At 42.2% G+C, this 18830-nt stretch overlaps 1 protein-coding gene across 2 annotated transcripts in view; it reads left to right on the forward strand.

The window, feature by feature from the left end:
• EFNB2 (ephrin-B2) overlaps nt 1-18830 on the forward strand; it is a 42803-nt gene that overhangs the window by 629 nt on the left and 23344 nt on the right. The window contains exon 1 of one of the 2 annotated variants that reach the window (XM_014531953.1): nt 7601-7652. The exons of the other annotated variant lie outside the window; for it this stretch is intronic. The gene's annotated coding sequence lies outside the window, so the exon portion shown is untranslated. Of the gene's footprint in view, nt 1-7600; nt 7653-18830 lie in introns of those variants that run through there. 2 annotated transcript variants of the gene reach the window in all.

Raw genomic sequence — 18830 nt, forward strand, 5'->3', positions numbered from 1 at the left:
GGAGCCTGAGCGCCTCGGAGGCGCGCCGCCTGCCCGAAAGCGCAGGGAGAGCTCGCCAGCTCCGCGGGAGAACTCCAGGGGCGAGCTCACTGCTCCGCGTCCCATAGAGGGGCCTTAGGGTTTTCCTGGAGATCCCTGCACGCCGGCCTCTCTCTTCTGTTCTAAACCAGTGGCCACGGACTCAGTGCGGTCCGATAGCTGGCTAGATTTTAAGGACGCTCGCTCCAAAAGCTTAAGGCCCTGCCCAGCCGACCTAGCTGAAGCCTTCACGCCTGGGGAGCCTGGGCTGGAATGGGGTCCTTAGACCCGACTTGCTGTTATCAAACGGTGCAGCCAGGAGAAAGCCAGGCCTCGTGGAGATTAACTTTCAGTGTGAGCTACCGGAGTACGGTTAGAATTTAGAAAAGGCGATCCATCGCTAAATATCTCGCAACTACTCCTCCGTGCACTCAGTCTTGCATATTACCTCATTCTCGGGATGCATTCTGAATCTTAGCCAAACATATTTTACAGAATCATGGAATTTCAGCCTTGGGAAAACGATGGAGGCATTGGCTGGTTCCTGGAGTAAGCGTTTGAGATCAGAAGCAAAATCAATGGCCTAATGGAAGTTGAGCAAGTTGGCCATGGATTTAGGAGTAAAGAGATGGGGGATTGATTTAGAAATCACATCTTAATTAAAGAATTATATCCACTCCTTTAAAAGTGGTCAATTTCAAATTCACCAACACGCTAACCCAGAATTCCCAAAGACAAGGGCGAGAAACGTCAGAGCACCGAATCAGATCAAACAAATTCATGCATGATGCTCGCGGGCACTTCACAACACTGCTCACATTTAAAAGTTACTTAATGCAACCCCCTTCCCTGTAGCCTCATCTTATATGGGCGTCTTTTTGTTGTTGTTCCTTAATGGAAGATACCGTATTTGCTGAGAAATTAGCGGCAGTAACATCTTTACGCCGATACGGAAGGGTGAGGCACCAGGTGGTGCCAGAAAGCGCCAAGCTCAGACCTGCTCACAGCGGCGGGTGTCCTCCGGCCCGGCGGGCGGGGAGCCCGGATGCGGCCAGCCAGTGCTCGCTTTGTGCCTACAGAGGTCACTCTTCCATGCGCAATGCTCGGCGCCAGATCTTACCTCTTCCCCAGGCTGCCTGCGCCGCTCCACTTTGCACTTTCACTGATGTACAATCTTTGGGGGTTGATTTCCCCCCCCCCCCCCCCCCCCCCCCGATTTAATATTTGTACTTAAATCTAGTTTAAAGAAATCCCCATTAACCCCTCCAGCGTTCAGTGCTTGCTCTCTCTCTCTCTCTCTCCCTCTCCCCTCTCTCCCTCTCCATATATATATCTTTGCATTATTAGCTACTAGTTTGTGTGTATCTGGGAGGAGCATTAGAAATACCTACTTGGGAAAAAAAACGTAGAGCAATAATTATTTCAATGTAAGGTAGACATTAATAGTTCTTTTCCTAATGTGTGTGGGTGTGACTGCTATTTACTCACAGTCCTGGTGATTATTAGCATTAGTCTGTGTTTCCTAGCTGTGGTCACAGATTCAGAGACCTACTGGAGGCCTGCATTTTAGAGAAAGAAGCCCGCCTCCTTGCACTGCTGATGTTGCTGTTGGCTTGATTGCTCCAGTCCTCAAGAGTAGAATTTCTTTCATAGTTCTCATGATAATGGCTTGCCTGGGAGGACTGGGTAATTTGTCCCAGGAAAAGGTCTACTTAACAAAGTATGTAGCTCAATGCTAGCGTGAAAGGTCAGAAAGATTTCTTCCTGGAGGAATGAATAAAAACCCCTCATGTCACGGGTTCATTTTATTTGGGGAAGTTGCATATTTATTTCCAGAGAAAAGTTGGTCGGTCAGTGTGATGTGGCAAGAAGGCAATCAAATGCAGTGAAGTTTCACATCAGTTCATATGGACTGGGGAACAACTCATTTGTAATGAAGCAACCATCAGTAATTAGATTTGTTTCATCCGGGGGTCAGCTTCTTTAGCAGGTGGTGGACATAGGGAGCATGCAGCAGCTGTTTGGAAGCAGAGTCCAGAAAATCCTTTGTAAATTCACTGTCTCCATAACTACTTGAATCACACTGCCTGCTGCTCCCGTCCCTGAAAGTGTATGCAGTAATTGAAAGAAGTTCTATATACTGAAACAGTAGCCCTGTTTGATTATTAGCATTGCATCCATGTGCTCTAGTAAAGTTGGTTTAGTTCTAGACATTTAGGTTGTTTAAGCAGTTTGTGTGTGTGTGTGTGTGTTAACCTTGGGAGAGAATAGCAAAACCTGGCTTTTTCATTCATTTCTAGTTAACATTTCAGTAGGACAATTTTTTCCAAACATGATGTTCTTGCCAAAATAAAAGTTGTCTCTTTTTAAAAAGAATAAAAATATTGATTTCACTTGAGAGGAAGCAAGTCTGTTTTGGTATGGTATTCTAGAATGAATTACACCGACTTTGTTGAAAATTTCAGTTGAGCATTAATTTCTTATGTCTAGGGGTGCTATTTCCTATGCACCACATACTAGTTAGTCGACAAAGCATTTTGCTTTTCCCATGTCATTTTTCCTTACATAATACTAAATTCCTGATATTGATTGACTTGATAGAAAAGAATGGCCGGGTAATATCCAGATAACCTATAATACACGGGCTCCAGCACAGTCGGGCTCCGAATAAATACGGACCTGTCAGAGATTGATAAAATAAACTACAATGGATAGTGCTGTTTAAACAGCCCATTCAATACCATATATAAGCCAGCCTGCCTTCCATTGTGCCTGAAATTCTTATTTTTGTAGATAAACAAATGCACATTCAGCATTGATTGAATAGCCCCTTGAACTATGCTCCACAGTTTGCGTTTGGGTTAATCTTGTCGGTTTTAATATAGAGAGAAAAAAGCACAAAGCACCAGGGGTGGAATTGTTAGTGCTTTCACATCCACATTCCTCACGTTTTGTCAGGATGATAAACTGTAGGTAATGGACTGTCGTCGTTCCACCGGACAACTGAGCCAGAGAGAGCACAAAGACAGAGCTAAAGCGATATCTCACAACATGCTTGGTAGCCTTCTTTCAGACGAGAAGAGAATTTATTTGGGAATCGGGTGTCTAGGGACTGCACTTTCTAACCTCAGCAATTACAGCTTCAGCCTCAGAAATGGGAGCTGGGGGTTAAGATGATTTGTTAAGCACTTGGTTCTAAATCTTCCACAAAGCATAGCTGTTGACACTTGTCCAACAGATGGAAAGAAATGCAAATGACTTCAACATCCCTAAATGTTTCTGACTCCTAGGCTGAAAGATGAGGACAGGTGAATTAGGCATCTTTCCCAGGTCAGCTAAAATATAAAATAAATAAAAAAATAAAATAAAAAATACTACAGATTGGTATGGCTTCTCCACATGGAGTCAGCTGAAGAATGATAATAATAGGTGTATTTCAATTAATTACCATAAAATGTCTTCTCTGTAAATTTACTGAGATAAATCCTTTAGTTGGTGGATCACCACCATAATTTCCTTCAAATGGAGCAACTAAATCTTTGTACCTTGCCTTCCGCTGAAATGCACCAGGTAGCTCCCAGGAGGCTGATTCTGAACATCTACCTTAGAGCAGCATTTCCCAGCGTGTTCTCCTAAGAGGAAAAGATTTGAGACCCCAACCTGACTGCAGTGATGCGTCATAGGAATGGGAGTGGCGGAGGGAAAGACTAGACCCTCATCAAAAGAGAAAAAAAAAGTCTTAAAGAGGGATATTCCTTTAGCACTTTATGAAAACTTTATTCTTAAACTCTCCCATTGCAAATTGGACAAAAAAAGAAGCGCTCTTCTTTAAGAAATAATGATGAAAATGGTACTCCTGCCTGCCTAATCGCTGCCTTCATTTGCTGCTGACATAAAGAGCCTGTTTTTCAGGTCACTTATCATACATCTACATAGATTTGCTTATGAGCTCACCCTTTGTGTGGAGGAGTAGAGCCTTAAATAGGAGTGTTCGACTGTTTAAAATATTTTGATTAAAATATGCAGAACCCATAGAACTATAAGCTTCTAGTTAGGAATTGGGTCTTTCAGGGAAGAGCCCCCCCCCCCCCCTCTTTTTTTTTTTTTTTTTTTTAAGGGGAGGAATTAGAATGGGGCTGGGAGAGGAATATAAGAAAAGCAAAGAAGGAAGGATAGCGAATGGGACAGTGTTCCGAACAGCTTGGAAAAACTCCTGTGGCTTCATTGTCTCTCTCAAGCCAAATAATACAAAGACATCAGCAATTCAGCCCTTCTCCCATGATGGAAAATGTAAACCGTTGACATGGCTCCCCTGTTTAACTTGTTTAATTCTCATTTTAAATTCAGTACTATACTGGCCGTGTGAACTCTGAAGATTTCTTTAGTAATCCATTTTGTAGTTCCGAATCAAAAACAAAGTGAAAGGGTCTGACACAATTTGCTTTTATTTTTAGGCAAATCAACCCTGGTCATAGTTAATAAGGGGATTACAACCCAGACTAGGTCTTTACAGATGTAATGTAAATCAAGGGCAGAGTATAAAGAAACTGATCCCCTTTGATTGAAGTATGGTAAAAAGGCATAGAGAAACTAGCAGCAGTAATCTGATTGTATGGCAATAAAACCACCATTTTCTGTCTTTCAGATAAAAATAATGTGGTAAATCCATGCAGTTCATAAGATGTAAAGGCAGATAAAGGGTGAAGCCATGGCAACATATAGATTAGCTTGATGTTGGAAATGACACGTCTCTGAAAAGGGTGTAGAAACGGAGGCCCTTGCTCCAGGCTGTTGCCTATTATGTGAGAACCACACAGACTTGGAAACTCGGATTAGAAAGTATGAAAGCCCTACTTGTGGCCTGGGACGGTGAAAGCAGGAAAGAAAAGCTGCTCAGTTCTTGCTCATTGGTGGCAGATAATATGGCAAAGGTAGATTTCATTGACTGCCTTTTTGAGAGATTGAGATTGGGGCTGATTAAAACTTCAGATCACTGCAGTTGTGAAGGCCTGCAAGATTTTCCTTTTTAACTCCTGGCCTAACAGCGGCAGCCATTCTGTAGGATTAACTGCACTTGGCGGTCCCTGCCTTAATCTATTTGGGCTTCAGGCAGGGACATGCTGGCAGGGAACAGAGACCAGAGGGGAGAGGTAGGGCTGGAGTTATCGCAAAAGAAAACAGAGACCTTTTGATTTCAGCCTTCTCCCAGACCCTGAGCCATCAAGGGCAGAGCGGGACAAGAAAATGTAAACATTATGTATTGTCCCTCTCCCTTAGCCAGAGAGCTCTTCTCTGAGTTTTGTCCTTCCCACCCTAGAAAAAATAAATAAATAAATAATATATATATATATCAATAAAAGGGGGAATTTAGTTTTCATTCCAGTCAGTAGTAATCCGATGGGCTCTCTCTAGATGATATTTTACTCATAAATGCGAGTTTTAACCTTTGAGTCCAATGGGATAGGCACCCTTCGTGTAAATAAAAGGCTTGTAAACATGTTAGCACTGCCCAGCTGTAACTTTAAATACAATAACAACAAAATCGTCATGCTGTTGCATCTTAATTGCCCCCTGTACCGAGCAACCTTGTAAATAAGCTGTACTTTTGTGTTTGCCTTCCACACTTTCCATTTTGGTCATTAAACAAAATAAGCCATTGAAGCCGTGATTGGGTTACATGCAGAGTGACATCTGCAATTGGGTCAAGCCAGAAAGGAAATATTTGCTTTATTGCCTCCTCTTTGGCGTTGAAGAAAAGTTTCAGCAGTTCCTTAGGAGAGTCTGAACTCTTAAGACATTGACAATACTGAACGCTACAAACGGCCCCAGTGCCTTTCCTGATGGAGTGGCTGGCTCAAGGGGCTTCGGTGCTGTTTTCCTTACAGCTATGTGGGGCCTTTCTAGACTAACACATTCTGTGAGTAGAAGATCTGTGGAGATCTTCATTAATCCCAAATATTCTATTTCAGACCCATTTCATTGATTTTATTCCTAATTCTCAGACAGCTGACTTGACCATCTGTCTTGGGCTGTAGATTTATTGCATTTGTTGCCTGTTTTTCTGTTCATTATTATGTGCCTGTCATAGATTACTAGTAAAACCATTTTTTTAAATGATTGCACATAGACCTGCCAAAGCCAAGGCCTACTGCTTTACCTTCCTCTCTAACTTAATTCAGTAATCCATATCCAAAGATCCATTGCGCTTCTCTGGATTCATCACACAGAAGGGACACCCCCTAATTTACAAGCTGGTCACATCCAAGCACCTTGCATTCTACATTTGACAATGATTGCTAATGGCCCATTCAGCTAAAGTATTTGCTTGTTAACAGGGAACAGAGCATGATAAATGTCCAGCAAGCTTGCGGCCTCCTTCAGCTTTTCAGTTGCAGACTGGTGCATATTTATGGCAGGCAGATGACAAAAGAAGAAGCTGAATTGCCCTGGCCTCCAGCTTTCTATGAGGACCAGGGTTAAAGTGATTAGAGAAATGATGCAGGAAAAAGCCCTGCCACTTGTTTAGTAACTAACCATCATCCGACGGCTAGGTTTGTTCTACCTGCTCTGAACATATTTCAGAAGTGTTACACGTAAGGAATGGTCGAATCTGGCTCACCAGTAAAAAGAATAGGTGATCAATTATGAAATGTTTTCCGTGCCCACTGAATGCCAGGTAAACCTATTTCTGTTGCTCCTGCAGCAAATCAGCAGTGGCGCTTTATTTTCCTTTTCACGTATAAATTCAAACATGTAATTCTAGTCCACAGCATTTTGTGACAGGTGAGTGCATGCTTGCTGTTTTCAAATAAATAACATAGTAGGAGAATGCTCCATTAAAGAAAAACAAGTTGTTTCTGCCCTTAGTAACTCTCTAAAGAAAACATAGAGAAACTTGGCAGTAGTGAAGTATTAATAGTTCGCTATTTTCTTTCTCTAAAGCATGGATGGATAAACGCGCTGACTATACCCAGTAGTGGGCAGACATTCTGAACGCTGGGAATGAAACACTGGTGCTCTGCCTTGCTCTGAAAACTTTGCAGGCGCTGGAGATGCTGCATGCTTTCTGTATGAAACTATTAAACAGTTCAGTTCATTTTCTCCATTTAAATTTGGTTGCATCCGATTTTGACTACAGGCCAATACTTGTGTCATTCATCCAATACTTGCCAGTTCAGCACCTATAGCACCTGAGGCATTACTCTGTTTTTTTGTTTGTTTGTTTGTTTTTTATGGATGTATTACTCCTGTATCACCCCAGAATAGGTATGAGTGCTACCCACCTTTTTTGAAACCGGAGTGTCAGTGTGTGTTTGTGTTGGACAAAACCAGACAGTCCTGGGCTTCTGCTTGTTTGGTAGGGGTGTACATTGGAGTGAAGGGGGTGCAACTCCCTACCTTCTGCTTATTCCACTGTAGCTCCGCAGCCTGCACTCCCTGCAGGATACTAAGCTCTACGCATCTCAGACTCTCTGACCTACAGGGCCAGGGTGTCTGAAATGTCTCTTCCAGCTTCTCGTCAGCCTCTCGTGTTCCAGCCTGGGAACCTGAGGCCCGGCGTGGTTTCACCACCGGATGACATGCTTCTGAATCTGGCCTGAAAACGTTTGCCCTGAATATGAACTGCCATAATAGTGAGTGAGGCTGGGCCAATTATGTTCAAGGCCAGCTCAGAATGTTTATCAACCTGCAGAAGAGATTAGAATATGTCAGTTTTCAGTTAACTGCCAGAACTATATTTGGGGTACATCTTGGATAAAAACAAATATTCCCAAACCCCACTTTGTCTGTGGGAAAATGGATCTTTATTATAAAAACCTGTCCATAAAGTTCACAGTTTCCCCTGGGTGAGTGTCCTCTCTCTATGATGTAGCAGATCAAACATCATTTCTTTAAATGTTTTCTCTGTAATCCCACAGCAATTTAGTTAAATACCCAGGGCATAGGAAGATCGGTATACGCTACACTGTCATGATTCACATGCAAGTCTTAATCCCCTTTATCGCCACCCTCCCCATCCCTACAAGGCAGGGACAAGAATGGTTTAATTTCATCATTATCTATGGGCTAGCATTGACATCCAGTAAGTATTGTTTGAATGAACAGACACAGTCCAAATGTATGTTTATGGCTGCCTACTTTGTATTAACATATCACCTGCTACTGGAGCTCTATCTTTAGACCAAGGGCTCTAGTCTAGAACGTTAAGGCTTCAGAATCATCTGCAGGGCTTGTTAAAACAGGACTGCTGCCCCCCCCCCCCCCCCCCCCCCCCCCAGATTCCTGAGGTCTGGATGGGACTTGAAACTTACATTTCTAACCAGCTCTCAGTTGATGCTGATGCTGGTCTGAGACCACACCTTGAGAACCTTTGCCTTTGAGCAAACTTTTTGGAAAACTATTCAACATTAGGTCATCGTCCTCTGAAAGGCTGTTTTAGGATCTCTGAAGAAATCTGTGGCCCTGCCTCACTGCTGTGTGCCCCCATTCTTGCCTCTTTGGAGACCATAAGGGATCATCTAGAGCAGGGGTGGGGAGCCTTTTTTCTAGCAAGGGGCCATTTGGGTATTTATAACATCATTCGAGGGCCATACAAAATTATCAACTTAAAAATTAGCCTGCTATATTTGCTCAAACATTTCATTAACTCACCCCTAAGGCCTTAGCAGGGCCAGACCAAATGATCTAGAATCTAGATCATTGACTGTGGATAATTCCTTGATTTATCCAACAAGTATTTATGAACTGTGAGGTCTATTACTAGACGCTGAGAATACAAAGAACAATCTCTACCCTCAAAAGATTTACATCCTAAGGGGAGTGGAGGGACTCCTGGAGGGAGCAAAGGCATGTTGTGCTGTGGTGCCTGGGACTGTGTGCATTGGGGACACAGAGAAAGGCAATGGTGTTCATTCCGGAGGGGTGTCCAGAAAAGCAGCCCCGGGGAAGGGAAACTGAGTCTAGAGAGAAAGCCGGCATCTGAAAGCAAAATACACAGTAGATGTCTGCAATAAGCAACTCAAAGTAATGACATTTCAGCTATGGGAGCTGTGTCTCTATAAAGTGTACATCTGCAAACACCTACATTATTTTATCAGAGCATAACTCAGAGACAGAACCCGCAAACGAAACAAATCGACCGTGTGGGATAGTGAACCCAATGCTTTTTCAGCTACCTTATTAATATGATAATTAGCAGTATCCTATTTCAAAAGCCTTGTGTTGATCATGGAAAGGTCAGGCAATTCGATTTAGCAAAGACAACCGGGTAAGTGCTCTTTTAGTTTAGATCAGAGTACTTGCTTTTGGAATCTGGCTGTCTGAGCCCAATCCCAGTTTAGTTCATTTTTAGCTGTGAAACTTTGGAAGCAGTATCCCCTATGTGTCTCTCGGTTGTCCTGCCTCTAAAATGGGAATAATTATCTAATAGTACTGAATAAAAGAGTAATAAAGTTGTGGTCAGGATTTAAAGAGCTTATTTAGCTTTGTGCTTGCCACAATGAGCCAGTATATGTCAGCTATTGTTAATTAAAATTAATTGAATATCTACTGTGCGCCTAGCTCTGGTTCAGTTTGCCTTTCACATACAAACGCAGAATAAATGAAAGTAAAATGTTAATAAAAATTTTCACATGGCACTTGCAACTTTTATAGGCTCTGATGTTCCATTGTGGCTTTTTAGCTGCCAGACTTTTAAACATTCTTTAAGACTTTTCTGCTCTATGAAGCACCTTTTAATTTCCCTTCTACTACCAAAATTGGTTACTCTCTTTTGTGCTTTCTACCCCTGATGCTTTGTTGTAACATTCATAGCCCTGGCCCCACTCCTTCAACTTCACCGGAGAAAGAGGAGGGTCTGGGCAGAATTCACTTTGTGTGTTTTACTGCATGTACAGTAAGAGATTGGGTTGTTGAATAAAAACACATTCAGCCTGTAGGGAGGGCAGTGTAGCATTTAATATTAAAATGGTATTTCTTATTTAGAAACCTACTTACCTGGTGGGCATAGTATATTTTATTGAACAGGGTTGCATATAGCTTACTATGTGCCCGCTGCTGTTCTAATTGCTTGACCAATGCATTCAGCTGTCATAGTAACCATCTGAGTGGTGCTTTTATGATTCCCATAGTATCAGTGGGGAAACTGAGGCACAGATTGGTTAATTATCTTGCCCAAAGTCCTATAGCTAATAAGTGCTACAGTGTGCACTTGAACCTGATTACTCCGGTTCCAGAACCCCTCCTACTTCCCTGCCTCTCTTTCTTATGCTGTGGCATGGAATAAGTAGAAATTGTGTACTAAATTATGTGTTTGCTCAAAGCAGTACACACAAGGTACATAAAAGGAAAGTTTTGGGTACAACTCTTTCCTTGTCCATCTTGACGTATAGTCTCTCTCTGGTGGGCATGCGATTCTAAATTGATCCTTTAAGTCTTTGACATAACAAGGCTGTGGCCAGTGGGGACTAGTTATGAAAGTGTATAATATTAATGCACTTAGTGGGTATCACTCCTTTAATATCTGCTTGTTTGTTTGCTAGGAGAAAAAGTCAGATTTCCTAGGAGAGTTGCATTTGGTTCTACGCAGAGTGTGTGTCAAGCTAAGGAGATAGTATGACATCTTTTTTAGAGTCTAGTCACAATTAAATGCCATTTTATTTTGGATTTTGGGAGCGGTGCCAGCTTCCAGCTTGTCAGAGCTGAGAAGACTCAAATCAAGTCCAGGCCTATTTCTACAGCAAACTGGGATTCTGGCGTCTTGCCTGTGGATTCATTCAGTATAGCCCATCTGGCTTTTGATGTTCGGCAAGTTTGGAGCAGTTTGTTTCAGGAAGCCGGGCGGCAAGTATTGGTGGGCCTGGGGTTCTCTTGACTCCGGATTGAGCCTCCCCGGATGGCATTTCCCTGGGACTTATCATCTGCTTATACCTATAGACAGAGCAGCCAGCAGGAGGGCCAAATCACCAGATCTTTATTTCTTTTAGAGAGCCCCAGGGCATCCTCTTATCTCCTCCTGTCCGATTGCCTTCCTTTTAGTTCAGGAGCAGCTGAATACCTTAGTGGATTTAACTTTGGGGGTGTTTTGTTTTTTGGTCAAGGTAATGCCAGGCCGCTTGTGGTGACTGAGCAGGAAATATATTGTCCACAGGATTACAATGGCACATCATTCACATGCTTCTAGGATACACAATTTTGGGGTAATCTTTAGGGAAGTCAGTAGTAACCCAATTGGTTTTATTCTTTTCACACATTAGCAGCGCAGACCTGGCTGTTGTGTAACCTGTCTGGCTTCTCTTCCCTCTTTCCCACTCTCTGGGCTGTCACCAGGCTATAGAAGGTGCAGGAAAATGTCTCCTGTCATATGCCCACCTCCCACCTATCCCTGGCCCTACTCTGGAGCCGGGAAGGAGGAAGTATTCAGGAGGCGGCTATAAAGCGATTATGCACAGCCTTATAAATTGTGTTGCTAGCCTTATTATGCTTGGCTGGCAAGAAGAATCTCATCTTACATCAAGAGAAAACGAAAAGAATTTTGTCTCTTCTTAAACCTTACTTATCAAAGTATTCATTCTTTATTTACGCTGACACCTATTGGCCTCCCTTTCTATACCAGGCACTGGGAGGACAGGGGGCGGAGGTCCAAGGGTAAATGCAACAGGCTGAGTCCTAGAGGCACACTTCAGCTTGGAGAGCAGGCACTGGTCGCCTTTGGTGTGCCCACCCTTTCTTTCAGAGCCGTTTGCCCCACCAAAGTTTCATTCACCCATAAAACATGGGTGAACTGTTTTTCTAAATAGGCAAGATTCTTTAAAATAAAAGTAAAAAAGTGATGATGGGCATGAAAGGGATGGGAGGGGTTGATAGAAAAGATACACCCAAATTCTAGGCTGTGATATGGCTATGTGCTAAGACCTTAATTCCATTCCTTTGAGTTCTTAACATGCCAACCCATCCCTGGAACTATTTACGCGTGCCTTTCATCTCTGTGATTTTCCCACTCGGGTAGATGATCACATAGATCTCCACGCTTCTGTCTAAACCAACAGAGAACCGGCTGGAAATGCCCTTTAAATTTCTTTCTCTATGAAAGGCATTTTTCTTTCTGGGGCCTCACCTATAAATAACGCGAGTTCCACCTTCCTTTATAGACTCTGGCTAAAAGCATGGTTTGGAACAAGACCGTGCAGGTGCAAACAGCTTACAGTTGGGAAAGAAGCTTGTACTGTCTCTTGCCCTCTCAGGGTTGTGAAACACTTGTTTCGATAATGGAGCCAGCGTGGTCAAGCCAGCATGACAAAGGTTGGCCTTAGTGATTCACTCTCTCCTTCCTTTTTCCCACTGCACAGTGTTGCATCCCAGGCATTGCATTCAAGTTCCTCAGTGTGACTTTACCTGACAGTCAGTGCAGCATTCATGGCATGATTTTCTTTTTCGGGAAGTTTTGAAGGAGGGGGTGTTTTAGAGCCACGGGTCTCTGTGAACTGTGAAAAGAAAACAATGATATCTGTGTATCACACGCTTAAAGTTTGACTCATAGATGAAGGTACCTTTTTTAACCTCAGCTTGCGATAGGCTGTCCTGTCGTGAATGGCAGGTTTTTATGACAGTGAAAATCGTGGTGTGGATAAAAGTGAAGTAATGACTTGGGTTATTTTCCTGCAAGAAAATTTAAGCTATGAGAATATTACCTTTGAGGATTTAAAAATAAAATTTATTCTAGCCACCAGTGTTTTGAGCATTATATCACAAATAAAAGACAAGATTAACATCAGAAGGAGTCAGTTTTCATTCAATTGTGCAGCATTGTAGGCTGTGAAATTTAATCTTATTTTGACTTGTATGGTAATTGCAGAATGACAGAGGGAAATGGATTAAGTTTAAATAAAAGTATACACATCAGCACGCACAGACTGTTAAATGCAAGTGGAGGTCACTGGGCCAAGAATGTATTGCAGATTAGAATTTTATAAGTAAAACTTTCCTGTGGACTAGTTGAATGCTTTTTTCGAGTACATGCACAGATGAAGAGGCACAAGTACTGTAGCGCCTCACCTTGAAGAGTTGCTAAACTGGTTTACGGGCCTATAGGCTCACAGTGCACTTGAATTCCTGTGCTTCTCATCTTTCCCTTTCTTGAAAAGATATTGCTTGTCATTGGTGTGAAGTCTGAAATGCACACCCCTCCTCTTAGTTCTCGGATTTATAACACGTTAATGGTCCCAAATTGTATAGCCTGCTTTTATGCCCCTTTTCTTTTCCTTGAATACATCAGGTTCATGTTGCAGATAATATTTGTTTCAGAAAAGTGTGAAAGAAGGGGCACCTGTGAAAACAGACAATTGTTCCAGCACACATACACATTCGAATTAAAGCAGAAAGTGTCCATTACAACCTCCAGTTACTACCTTGTTTCTTGGAGGTTTAAAGCCACGGAGGTGGTAGTGGTACACTCGCTGGAAGTTTTAAGGTAATTATTTGTGGGATCTGGTAACCTAATTATTTGTGGGATCCCAAGCAGTGGGATCTGGTAACCTAATTCCGTATAAACCTGACACCCAGTAGCTACACCACACTATCTCTCTGGTTTCAGAATATGTTTGTAAAGAAAATTGTCCTGATGTTAAAGTGCAAAAGGGGGCAGTAAAGTGCTGTGCACAAAAAAGGAAAAAAATTTCCCCAAGTATTTCTTATGGCCGATATTGCCTAAGTCTTTTGGGGGGCCCTGTTTTTATTTATTCATGTATTTATTTTATAACAAACTCTCCTGTTTGGGGCTTTTAGAAAAAAATCTTATTAAGCAGTAGCAGCAATCTAGCATTAAATGAAAGTAATACAAGACTGAATATCCTGCCTGTTTATGAAATGTGCCATCAAATTCACACACTCATGAACGTGTCCTTCTTCCATGGTGTTTCTATGCCCCAAGTGCATAGAGCATTTCTGAGAGGAATCTTGGGCTTCTGTGTTAATCCTATTCTATCTCCCTATAGACTGCAAGGCCCAAGTGCATGGTGAAATTACGGGTCAAGGGCTTGGGCTTATCTAGAGCAGCGTGCATCTTTTGTCAGCAGGTAACTGGAGAGACCAGCCAGTTACAGCAAAGCAGCAGAGTGCTTTTCCTCATTCGGAATCTCAGACTCGCCCAGTTTATGAACTGACTGCTCTTCCTCCCTGCAGCCTTGGACATTTAAGTAAAATGAAAATCGAAAGCATTTTATGGGAAACGTGCGTGTTTTCTAAAATGTGGTAAAAAGACAGAACCTTGATTTGTGAATAATTCTACTTTATGATACGCTGTGATTTTTGGTACGTCAACTGCTAAGGTAAACCTGTCCCTAAAGTTCCTGAAGCTGGCATTCCGCGTCCCTACACTGTTAGCCAACTCCCAGATTGGTGCAGTTCAGTGATGAAGCTTAAATTCTGTCTATCCCATATGTTTTTTTGTGTGTTTGAAAGAACTAGTGCATTGCATAGTAGCTGTTACAACAGCTTTTGTGGACTCAAAAACGGATTGGTTAAATAGATCCCAATTCAGACTATAATAACTTTTTTAAAAATTTGATTTTAGAGAGGGAGGAAGGGAGAGAGAGAGAGAGAGAGAGAGCGAGAGAGAGATAAATATATCAATCGGTTGCTTTCTGGCAGGGAATTGAACCTGCAACCTTCCAGTGCACAGGATGATGCTTCAACCAACTGCCAGGTCTATAATGACTTTTTTCAGTTAAGCTTTCTAAAGAATTGCGTCAAAAACGTGAAACGTCTACAGGCTTTAAATATTTTTAATGCTTATTTTAAAAGCCAGAGTTATGAAAGCTTGCTCAAGAAATGATAGAGTTTGTTCTTTGAAACTGTACAAAAATAATGTTCCAATCTGATCACAAAATTATGTAGTGTTTATTGCAGAAACTTTTGAAAAAAATACCCAGACAGCTAAACATGAGAGTATAAAGCATATACTCTGATGATATAATTTTGAAATGAGAGGAAAAATAAAAGCAATGCTCCACGAAAGAAGTAATTATTTACTTATGATTCCAGTTCTGCTTGGCAGTTCGCTCCAGAGACAGATCGTCCCGAGTAGATCTCCTGTCCCACAATGTGCACGTTGGCAGGACTGGCACTGGTCCTGTTACATGATGGCTCTGGGTCTGAGCTGACACTTTTTAAATTAGAAACTCCATTGTCATGCCTGGTTGGAGGGGCTTTGCCTGATCCAATCATTTGTTAGACCGCAGACACTGGTCATTCTGGTCAATATGTCTTTATTTTCATCTCTTTTACTCTGCATCAGCTTTATATTTTTGCATTTGTTACAGCATTTTGATTTGCCCTTGCTCATGTGGTAGTTTGGCATATTTATTGCTTTCTTTAAAAAGACCCAGCTCTTTCATATTTCATGTCTATTTTCACAGACTTAGTATCAGGATCAAAGGGGCCATTCAGTCATTTGGCTGTTCTTCTAGGTGAACCTCGAAGAAAAGTGGAAGAAGTCTTTGGATGGTTGTCCTGAGGTGAATGTGTTATGGTCAGAGCAAGGCAGGAGAGGGTAGGAGAGAAAAGAGAAAGGGAAAGGGGGCACCCGCAGGTGGCTGGGAAGTGCAATTGTGGTTCCACTACAGAGCTATCCCCAAGCATCTCAGCTCCTGGCTTCCCAGGCATCCTCTCGTTCCATCCAGCCAGGTTCAGAAGTCAATTGGGCAATCATGGCCTCTATCTGACTTCTACTGCGAGACCTGATAATGCAATACCGGTCAATAGAAGAACCCAGGCTTGAGATCACAACTTGTGATGTTCTGCTCTATCCAAGAAAATTGCGTGTCAGGATCCCTAAACTCCTAAGTGGCTGGTTTATGCTTTAAATGCATTGTGCTAGCTTTTTAAACAAGCATGGGTCCCTAGAGTGGAGTTAAACTTTAAAGAATACCATGTCACACAATGTCTGTATTGTAAAAATAATTTCTCCAAAGATGAAGTTGAAATGTGTAATTTAGATTATTAGAGATCTAATTTAGATTATTAAATATTAATGTCTAATTTAGGTTATTAGATTGATTCAAAGTATTCCCCAGGGAAGAATTACAGTCTGGTTTTCAGAGTAACTTTTAAAAACTTGGATTAAGTTCAATAGGGAATCAGAAGATAAAAACATACATGGAATCATTTCATTTCGGGCAGGTTACATGTGGAACCCTACTTCGGTGTCCATTTTATTCCACATTATACTGTCTCTATACTCTGTTTGATCCGAAGTCATCACATTTATTGTCTTGCTTGGGAATGATTCATTGGGGGGAAAAACACAGGAGTTGCCTATTTCTGCTCAGCCCGCATCACTCTCATAGCATCCCAAGGAAGCGCTTCCATAAGAAGCCATAGCACCAATGTCCGGGAAACAGTGCTGAGCCCCGGGTCTCCTGATGCGGAGGCAAATCTGGCTTCCCCCTCTCAGGAAGGCAGCAAGGTGACTGCTCTGCCCTTACGTAGCCTGGCTCAGAGAAGAAACTGGCCTGACAGTGTTCTCTCTCCTACGTAGGACATGAAGCACTATTGATTTTCTTTGTCCTTTGGCTTAATAAAAACAACCTCACCTGTGTGATACGTATTATAATATGGGGCTTTTCCTCTGTGCTCCTTCTGGTTACAAGATGAACATTATTTCATCACACAAAAAGAAATCTATATTTGACATCCACTCGGGATAGTCAGTTTAGTCACTTAAAATTAGCCAGTTGTCACCATCATAGTTGTTTTCGACACATCCTAGGTCAACAGAAGTGTATTATTGAATATTGCAAAATATTTGGGGAAGTTTCTTTTGGTTCTTGGTCACCTTTTGGCTCGTGGCCTCCTAGGGGAAGGCAGGGATACCAGATTGCTGCCCTCATGAGCTGTGGTCTCTGGTTCTCTTACCTCAGAAGCAGCCTCGGCTTTAGGCACAACCAAGGTGATTGGCATGGAGCTAGACCAGTGGTTCTCAATCTTCCTAATGCCGTGACCCTTTGATACAGTTCCTCATGTTGTGGTGACCCCCAACCATAAAATTATTTCCGTTGCTACTTCATAACTGTAATTTTGCTACTGTTATGAATCGTAATGTAAATATCTGATATGCAGGATGTATTTTCATTGTTACAAGTTGAACATAATTAAAGCATAGTGATTAATCACAAAAACAATATGTAATTATATATGTGTTTTCCGATGGTCCAAAGGGGTTGCAACCCAAGGTTGAGAACCGCTGAGCTAGACGGAGGTGCTCGCAAGCTTGTGTGCAGACTGATTTTCTCTTGATTTCTTTTAACTTTATGGCTTGGCTGTGAAAAGCTCAATTTAAGAAAAAAATTCATTTCACAAACCAGATTTATGCTTTCATGTAATGCAGTAAGAACCGAAAAGTGTGCAGAGAAAGGGGGCTTTTCCTGTTGTGCCTGGTGTTTGGCACAGGTGTATCCTCACCTGTTTTGCGTGTTGGGTACGTGTGCAGTGATTACATGAAGAGAATGTGATGTAAGGTGCTTTGATCAGTGCTTAGCACAGGGTAAGTGCTCAAAAGCAGCAGTGTTTTTGTTATTAGTGGTTCTGGAGGTGTTTAATTGCCTGGCAGTTTTAATAGAAAGCGATTGTAGAAGACTGCTCATACCCATAAATCCTTCCAGAGAGAACAGCTCTGAAACTCCATCTGCACGGCTCCTTGTTCTCCAGAAACATCACGCCTAGGATGCTGTCTTCTGGAAATCTCATCTCTGCTCGCAGCACACCCTTGTCCCAACTCTAGGTGGTCTGAACTCGGGAATTCCTTCCATGCCTGTAATTGCAAATAGTTTGTGGCACCTAATTTGACTTAACTTTATTTGTGTATATTTTGGCTCCCATTTGTTCTTCCATATTTTTTTTTTCAACGAATACATTACTTATTGAGCATTTACCATATGTCAGCCCTTGGGCATTCGCTATTGAATCAGACACACCTGGGACCCGCTGGCCCTCAGGGAGATAGATTGTAAATTCCTGATGATCAGGATCTTCTACTTTTTCTTGTCCCTGAGAGTCTGGCATGAAATACGGCACTTTCGTTGTTATACTCACATTCCTCCTGTTTGTTCCCCTGTTGCCTTAGAAACAGCGAGGGTTCCTGGGAGGGAAGAAAGTGGCTGCAGGGGCTCGAAGGCATATAGTGGTGACGTGTACAAGAAATCTGTGATTCAGGCTCAAACTCGGCCTCGCCCTTTGTCTATGGAGAAACCATAACCTCATCAATTAAAGCCACTGCTATGCTGACCAGTTTATATATATACATGCTTACAAAGTAAACCTCTAAAGCACTCAATTATTGGGTCTTTTTCTATGGATTTGCATAAAGAAGCAATCATATTTTTAAGGAACACTTGAAACAGGTACTTTTTCAGGGGAAAGGGTAACATTCTTGCTTTACTTTTTGCTACAATATATTCTGAAAAGTGAACGGACTCTTTTCACGCATTAGAAATAGTGAGTTTTATCGAGATTTACTTTCCCTGAGCATATTAGGTATGCTTATTGAAATCTGAGGTTCTTCCCCTTCCCTTTATGGGTTATGGCTCCCCCATCACTGGCTGTTACCGCTTTTCATGCGATTTGTGCCCCTGAAAATATGGTCTAAAATGTGGAGATCTTTGTTGGCACATCAGCCCATGTGTCACGTCTTCTTGGCCTCACCCATCAGCACCAGCAAAAGCTGTAACTCCGAGTTGGTGAGTGAAGAGAGAGTCATGAGGAGTTACTTACATGGGTGGGAGGACATCTCCGATGAGTCCTTGGTTAAGCAAGAAGAA

This window comes from Myotis brandtii, unplaced genomic scaffold (assembly GCF_000412655.1).
Source record: "Myotis brandtii unplaced genomic scaffold, ASM41265v1 scaffold83, whole genome shotgun sequence".
Taxonomy (NCBI): Eukaryota; Metazoa; Chordata; class Mammalia; order Chiroptera; family Vespertilionidae; genus Myotis; species Myotis brandtii.